This window comes from Phocoena sinus, chromosome 18, assembly GCF_008692025.1.
Source record: "Phocoena sinus isolate mPhoSin1 chromosome 18, mPhoSin1.pri, whole genome shotgun sequence".
In the NCBI taxonomy this organism is placed as follows: domain Eukaryota; kingdom Metazoa; phylum Chordata; class Mammalia; order Artiodactyla; family Phocoenidae; genus Phocoena; species Phocoena sinus.
The window spans coordinates 28,969,170-28,978,312 of NC_045780.1; positions in this window are offsets into that span (position 1 = coordinate 28,969,170).

Consider the following 9,143-nt stretch of genomic DNA (forward strand, 5'->3'; position numbering starts at 1 on the left):
GTTAACTAGTATTTAATAATCCTGTATTCCAAGAATTACAAACAAGCATTTTATATCTTACTAGTGTTTATGTGTCTCTTGCTTTTATTTAATTTATAAATTTCTCAAAATTTTGTCTATTTTGTTAGTATTGTTAAAGAGATTTTTATATGCAATCTGTTTATATATTTGATATATGTGCTAACTATAAACCGCAGTAGGTTTTCCTCATGTGCTTTATAATTTTGGATTGTAAGCTCATTATTTTGGCCCACACTCTGAGAAAAAGTGTTTCTTGTCATCTCTCAGGGATGATCTTTTTTATACAATAGTTTCTTATTGTCTCTGTACTAATGCCTTTATTTTTCTAGCCAACTCCTTGCTCAACAAAATACTTTCATGAATGCTAAAGATAGATATATATCTAAATTCTAATCTACTTCTCATGTTCAAAGTTTCAATTCCTGCCCTCAGTGAGGCATCAAAACTTAAGCTTCGAGATCCCAGGGAGAGGGCTGGGTTGTCTGCATGAACACAGCCTGAAGGGGGTGAGTGCACCACAGCTAGCTGAAATGGAGTCCAGGAAAAAGTCAGGAACTGCCTAAGAGGCAAGAGACCATTGTTTCAGGATGCAAGAGGGGAGGGGATTCAGAGCACTGCCTAAATAAGCTCCAGAGACAGGTACGAGCCATGGTTATCAGTGTGGACACCAGACCAACAGGAAAATCTAAGACAGCTGCTGCAGCTACCAAGAAGCCTGTACGCAAGAACAGATCACTATCCACACATCTCCCGGGAGCCTGTGCAGCCCGCCACTGCCAGGGTCCCGTGATCCAGGGACAACTTCCCCAGGAAAACAAATGTCACACCTCAAGCTGTTGCAACATCATGCCGGCCTCTGCTGATTCAGATTCACGTCACATTCCATACCCAACCCTTTCTCCAGCCTGAGTGAGGCAGAGCTCCCTAATCAGCTGCTACTTTAACCCCATCCTCTCTGGGCAGGGAACTGATGCTCTCAGGTGACCTACACACAGAGGTGGGAACAAATCCAAAGCTAAACCCCGGGAGCTCTGCAAACAAAAAAACAAAGAAGGCAAATTTTTCCCAGCGGCCTCAGGAACAGCAGGTTAAATATCAACAATCAACTTGATGTACCTGCATCTGTGGAATATATGAATAAACAATGATTCATCCCAAATATCAGGTGGTGGACATTGGGAGCAACTGTAGACTTGGGGTTTGCTTTCTACATCTAATTTGTTTCTGGGTTTAGGTATATCTTGGTTTAGTATTTACAGCTTATTAACATTGGTAAATTTGTTTATTGATTTGGTTGCTCTCTTCCTTTATATGTGTATATATATATATATATATATATATATATATATATATATATGTATATATAAAACATATATATATTTTTTTCTTTTTCTATTTTTGTGAGTATGTATGTGTATGCTTCTTTTTGTGATTTTGTCTGTATAGCTTTGCTTTTAACATTTATCTTAGGATTCTGTCTGTCCATTTTTTAAATTGCTTTTTAATTTTCCTATTTTTAATATTTTTTATTTTATACTATTTTATTTTATTTATTTCCTTTATTTTCACTCTTTTCTTCTGAGCCATGTGGCTGACAGGGTCTTGGTACTCCAGCCAGGTGTCAGACCTGAGCCTCTGAGGTTGGAGAGCCAAGATCAGGATATTTGTAGATCAGAAAATTCCCAGCCCCACAGAATATCAAATGGCAAAAGTTCTCCCAGAGAACTCCGTCTCAATGGTAAAACCCAGCTCTACTCCATGACCAGCAAGCTACAGTGCTAGGCACCCCATGCCAAGCAACTAGCAAGACAGGAACACAACACCATCCATTAGCAGAGAGGCTCCTAAAATCGTAATAAATTCACAGACACCCCAAACCCACTACCAGACAAGGTCCTGCACACCAGAAGGAAAAGTTCCAGCTTCATCCATCAGAGCACAGGCACAAGACCCCTCCACAAGGAAACCTACACAACCCACTGATCCAACAACCTTACCCACTGGGGGCAGACACCAAAGACAACGGGAACTACGAACCTGCAGCCTGTGAAAAAGAGACACCAAAAGCAGTAAGTTAAACAAAATGGGAAGACAGAGAAGTATGCAGCAGATGAAGGAAAAAAGTAAAAAAAAAAAACCAAAAAACAAAAAACAGAAAATAATGAATGAAGTGAAAATAGGCAGTCTATCTGAAAAAGAATTCAGAGTAATGCTAGTAAAGATGATCCAAAATCTTGGAAATAGAATGGAGAAAATACAAGAAACTTTCAAAAGAACCTAGAAGAACTAAAGAGCAAACAAATGATGATAGACAACACAATAAATGAAATTTAAAATTCTCTAGAAGGAAACAAGAGCTGAATAACTGAGGCAGAAAACAGATAAGTGACCTGGAAGATAAAATAGTGGAAACATCTATCACAGAGCAGAGCAGAATAAAGAAGAAAAAAAAAATGAAAAGAATTGAAGACATTCTCAGAGACCTCAGGAACAATATTAAAGACACCAACATTCGAATTATAGGGTTCTCAGAAGAAGAAGCAAAAAATAAAGGGATTGAGAAAATATTTGAAGAGATTACAGTTGAAAACTTTCCTAATATGGCAAATAGTTAAGTCCACGAAACACAAAGAGTCCCATACAGGATAAATCCAACAGGATAAATCCAAGGAGAAACCTGCCAAGACACATATTAATCAAACTATCAAAAATTAAATACAAAGAAAAAATATTAAAAGCAGCAAGGGAAAAACAACAATAACATACAAGGGAATTCCCATAAGGTTAACAGCTGATCTTTCAGCAGAAACTCTGCAAGTCAGAAGGGAGTGGAAGGACATATTTAAAGTGATGAAAGGGGAAAACCTACAACCAAGATTACTCTACCCAGCAAGGATCTCATTCAGATTTGACGAAGAAATTAAAACCTTTACAGACAAGCAGAAGCTAAGAGAATTCTGCACCACCAAACCAGCTTTACAACAAAAGCTAAAGGAACTTCTCTAGGCAAGAAACACAAGAGAAGGAAAAGACATACAACAACAAACCCAGAACAATTAAGAAAATGGTAATACGAACATACATATCGATAATTACCTTAAATGTAAATGGATTAAATGATTCAACCAAAAGACATAGAATGGCTGAATGGATACAAAAACAAGACCTGTATATATGCTGTCTACAATAGACCCACTTCAGACACAGGGACACATACAGACTGAAAGTGAGGAGGTGGAAAAAGCTATTCCATGCAAATGGAAATCAAAAGAAAGCTTTTAGAGCAATGCTCATATCAGACAATATAGACTTTAAAATAAATTATTGCAGGACACAAACAAGGACACTGCATAATGATCAAGGGATCAATCCAAGAAAAAGATATACAAATTGTACATATTTATGCACCCAACATAGAAACACCACAATACATAAGGCAAATGTTAACAACCAGAAAAGGGGAAATCCACAGTAACACAATAATAGAAGGGGACTTTAACACACCACTTTCACCAATGGACAGATGATCCAAAATGAAAATAAATAAGGAAACACGAGCTTTAAATGACACACTAAACAAGATGGATGTAACTGATATTTATTGGATATTCCATCCAAAAACAACAGAATTCACTTTCTTCTCAGGTGCTCATGGAACACTCTCCAGGATAGATTATATCTTGGGTCACAAATCAAGCCTTGGTAAATTTAAGAAATTTGAAATTGTATCAAGTATCTTTTCTGACCACAATGCTATGAGACTACATATCAATAACACGAATAAAACTGTAAAAAATGCAAACACATGGGGACTAAACAGTATGATAGTAAATAACCGAGAAATCACTGAAGAAATCAAGGAGGAAATCAAAAATACCTAGAAACTAATGACAATTAAACCACAACAACCCAAAACCTATGGGATGTACGAAAACAATTCTAAGAGGGAAGTTTATACCAATACAATCCTACCTCAAGAAAGAAGAAGCATCTCAAAGAAACAACCTAACCTTACACCTAAAGCAATTACAGAAAGAAGCACAAAAAAACCCCAAAATTAGCAGAAGGAAAGAAATCATAAAGATCAGATTAGAAATAAATGAAAAAGAAATGAAGGAAACAATAGCAAAGATCAATAAAACTAAAAGCTGGTTCTTTTAGAAGATAAAGAAAACTGATAACCCATTAGCCAGACTCACCAAGAAACAAAGGGAGGAGAGTCAAATCAATAGAATTGGAAATGAAAAAGGAGTAACAACTGACACAACAGAAAAACAAAGGATCATGAGATTACTACAATCAACTTTATGGCAATAAAATGAACAAGCTGGAAGAAATGGATAAATTCTTAGAAAAACACAGCCTTCTGAGACAGAACAAGGAGGAAACAGAAAACATAAATAGATCAATCAGAAGCACTGAAATTGAAACTGTGATTAAACATCTTTCAACAAACAAAAGCCCAGGACCAGATGGCTTCACAGGCAAAATCTATCAAACGTTTAGAGAAGAGCTAACACCTAATGTTCTCCAACTCCTCCAAAATATAGGAGAGGGAGGAACAGTCCCAAACTCCTTCTACGAGGCCATCACCCTGATATCAAAACCAGACAAAGCTGTTACACAGAAAGAAAACTACAAGTTGATATCACTGCTGAATATAGATGTAAAATCCTCAACAAAATACTAGCAAACAGAATTCAACAGCACTTGAAACGGATTGTACACCATGATCAAGTTGAGTTTATCCCAGCAATGTGAGGATTATTCAATATACACAGATCAATCAATGTGATAAACCATAATAACCAATTGAAGGGGGAAAACCATATGATAATCTCAATAGATGCAGAAATAGCCTTTGACAAAATTCAACACACATTTATGATAAAACCCCTCAGAAATTAGGCATAGAGGGAACCTACCTCAACATAATAAAGGCCATATGTGACAAGCCCACAGCCAACATTGTTCTCAATGGTGCAAAACTGAAATCATTTCCACTAAGATCAAGAACAAGAAAAGGTTGCCCACTCTCACCACTATTATTCAACATGGTTTTGGAAGCTTTAGCCACAGAAATCAGAGAAGAAAAAGAAATCAAAGATATCCAACTCAGAAAAGAAGAAGTAAAAGTGTCACTCTTTGTAGATAACATGATAATATACATAGAGAATTGTAAAGATGCTACTAGAAAATTATGAGAGCTAATCAATGAATTTCATTGAGGAGCAGGATACAAAATCAATGCAGAGAAATCTCTTGCATTCCTACACAATATTGCTGAAAAATATGAAAGAGAAATTAAGGAAACACTCCCATCTACGACTGCAACATAAAGAATAAAATGCCTAGGAATAAACCTACCTAAGGAGAAAAAACCTGTATGCAGAAAATTATAGACACTGATGAAAGAAATTAAAGATGATACAAACGTATGGAGAGATATACCATGTTCTTGAATTGGAAGAATCAACATTGTGAGAACGATCATTCTACACAAAGCAATCTACAGATTCAGAGCAATCCCTATCAAGCTGCCAATGGCATTTTTAACAGAACTAGAACAAAAAATTTCACAACTTTTATGGAAACACAAAAGATCCCGAATAGCCAAAGCAATCTTGAGAACGGAAAATGGAGCTTCAGACTATACTACAAAGCTTCAGTAATCAAGACAGCATGGTACTGGTACAATCACAGCAATATAAATCAATGGAACAGGATAGAAAGCCCAGAGGTAAACCACGCACATATGGTCACCTTATCTTTGATAAAAGAGACAAGAATATACAATGGAGAAAAGACTGCCTGTTCAATTAGTGGTGCTGGGAAAACTGAATATCTACATGTAAAAGAATGAAATTAGAATACTCCCTAACACCATACATAAAAATAAATTCAAAATGGAGTAAAGACCTAAATGTAAGGCCATACACTATAAAACTCTTATAGGAAAACATAGGTAGTACACTCTGACAGAAATCACAGCAAGATATTTTTTGACCCACCTCCTGGAGAAATGGAAATAAAAACAAAAATAAACTAATGTGACTTAATGAAACTTAAAAGCTTTTGCACAGCAAAGGAAACCATAAACAAGACAAAAAGACAGCCCTCAAAATGGGTGAAAATATTTGCAAATGAAGAAACTGACAAAGGATTAATCTCCAAAATATACAAGCAGCTCATGCAGCTCAATATCAAAAAAAACAGACAACCCAATCCAAAAATGGGCAGATGATCTAAACAGACATTTCTCCAAAGAAGATATCAAACACATGAAAGGATTCTCAACATCATTAATCTTTAGAAAAATGAAAATCAAATCTACAATGAGGTATCATCTCACACAAGTCAGAATGGCCATCATCAAAAAATCTACAAACCGTAAATGCTGGAGAGGGTGGGGAGAAAAGGGAAGCCTCTTGCACTCTTGGTGGGAATGTAAATTGATACGGCCACTGTGGAGAGCTGTATGGAGGTTCTTTAAAAAACTAAAAATAGAAGTACCATACGACCCAGCAATCCCTTACTGGGAATATACCCTAAGAAAACCATAATTCAAAAATTGTCATGTATCACAGTATTCATTGCAGCTCTATTTACAATAGTCAGGACATGGAAGCAACCTAAGTTTCCATCAACAGGTGAATGGATAAAGAAGATGTGGCACATATATACAATGGAATATTACTCAGCCATAAAAAGAAATGAAATTGAATTATTTGTAGTGAGGTGGATGGACCTAGAGTCTGTCATACAGAATGAAGCGAGTCAGAAAGAGAAAAACAAATACCATATGCTAACACATATATGTGGAATCTAAAAAAAAAAAAAAAAAAAAAAAATCGGGTCTGAAAAACCTAGGGGCAGGACAGGAATAAAGACACAGATATATAGAATGTGCCTGAGGTCACAGGCACGGGGAATGGTAAGCTGGGACAAATTAGGAGAGTGGCATGGACATATATACACTACCAAATGTAAAATAGATAGCTAGTGGGAAGCAGCTGCATAGCACAGGGAGACCAGCTCAGTGCTTTGTGTCCACCTAGTTGGGTTGGTTAGGGAGGGTGGGAGGGAGACGCAGATGCAAGGGGATAATGGGATATATGTATACATGTAGCTGATTCACTTTGTTATACAGCAGAAACTAACACAGCAAGGTAAAACAATTATACTCCAATAAAGATGTTAAATAAAAATAAAAGTAAAAAAAAAAAAAGTAAAGAATTATTCAGTGTTCTTTTTTTCCCTTGATTTTATCTCCTGGAAAATTTTTCTTGTTTCTTTCCAAATTATCTAGTCATTTAATGGGACTTCATGAAGCATTTTAAAATATTTTAAGTAAGAGCGTTTTCAGATTATCTAATCTCTCATGTAGCCTTTTACTGTAAATTTACAATTTATGATGTTGAAAGAGCTTCTAAAAAGAGAAAAGAATTACTGCCTGATAGTGAGTCAGTAACTTACTAATTTACTATGTATATATTTTATAGCTTACTGCACTATATATATATATATATATATATATATATACTTTTTTTATCCTCACTCTTCTGTAAAATAGAGTATGTCTCTAGTTTTTTTTTCAGATAAGAAACCTGTGGCTTATTGACATTTATTGGAAATCCTAGTTTAGTTTGGTTTGTTTCTGTCCATTCATTCATGCATGCATTCATCCATGCATGTATTCATCCATTTATTTAATAATAAATGCACAGTATAGTGGGAGAGATGGATATAAAACAAAAGTAATTGAAACATAATTATCCAATTGTAGTTATAATGATAACTATGAAAACAGATTGCAGTTTGCAGTTAGAGCTTATGGCCATATATGTGATCAAAGGAGACTTCCCCAGGGAAGTAATGTTTAAACACTGACATTGAAATTGTATCAGTACAGACAATGTTAATGTTGTGTGCATATATGTGGTATATGAATGGGTGTATGTGTATGTGATGTGTATGTGTATGTGTGTGTATGAGAGACAGAGGGAGACAGGAGGGAAAAATATGAGGGTGTTAACTTTGGCATGTAAAGGTATTTTTAGGCTATGACATGAAAAGCCACTAATCCATTTAGAAAACCACAGAAGGATAATATGGGAGGTAAATTCTATAAAAATGAAGAATCCGGGCTATAGCCAAATCATGTTAGACCTCACTGATCACGTTAAAAGCATTAAAAATAAATTGAGTGACTTTATTATAGTGAATATATGGAGAGGGATAAAATGGTTTAAATTTTCATTGGCTGTACTAATCCAGAACTTTCTGTATTAATAGTCACCTTAGATAAGCATTATTAAGTATTGTGGTCTTCAAAGCTGGTAAATCGGAAATCCATGCATACTTAAAAATTATAGTCGTAAACTGGGTAAGAAGGCAGATATAGGAAAGACATTATAACTTAAATGAGTTAATGCTTTCAAATGAAATAGTATAGAAAGAAGGAGTGTAAAAATTAGTGGAGAAATTTTGACCAGTTATATTGAGAGTTCAAGTAATATGTGTGAATAACTAGTTTAAATATCAGTTAAGGCCTGGTTAGGTAGTTTCTTCTTGTTCATTATTACAGGGAGATTTTCAATAAACATTCTCATATTAGTGTCCTTGTACACATATATGAGATTTTCTGTAGGGGAGACAGTTAGAAATGAAATTTAAAGGTCACGGAGTACATGCATTTTAACTTTCTTGTATAATTAAAATCTCTCCAAAATAATTTTACCAATATACACTCTAATCATCAATGAGATTTCATTTTCACAACTTCAAGGACATTGTCTTAAGAAGTCAGTGAAGAAACATCAAAAGAGTTACAATTATATAGTCACAATGAGAGCAAAATTAGCAGTTGCCAATCCATGAACTTGCTATGCCAAATCAAGGCAGGTAAGATATTTCTATTACCATATTTCTCTTTCACCAGGATCCAAGAACATCATAAAAATATAGCTATCTACTGGAAAAAGAGAGGGAAATGGAATGCATGGAAATGGAAATGAGGCTCTGAATGTACCCTCACACCATCCCAAACAAGGATTCAGACTTGAAGTAACAAAGCTGGAAAAAAAGAGGTGCTTTGATAGTCCAAGTTTTATAAACAGTCA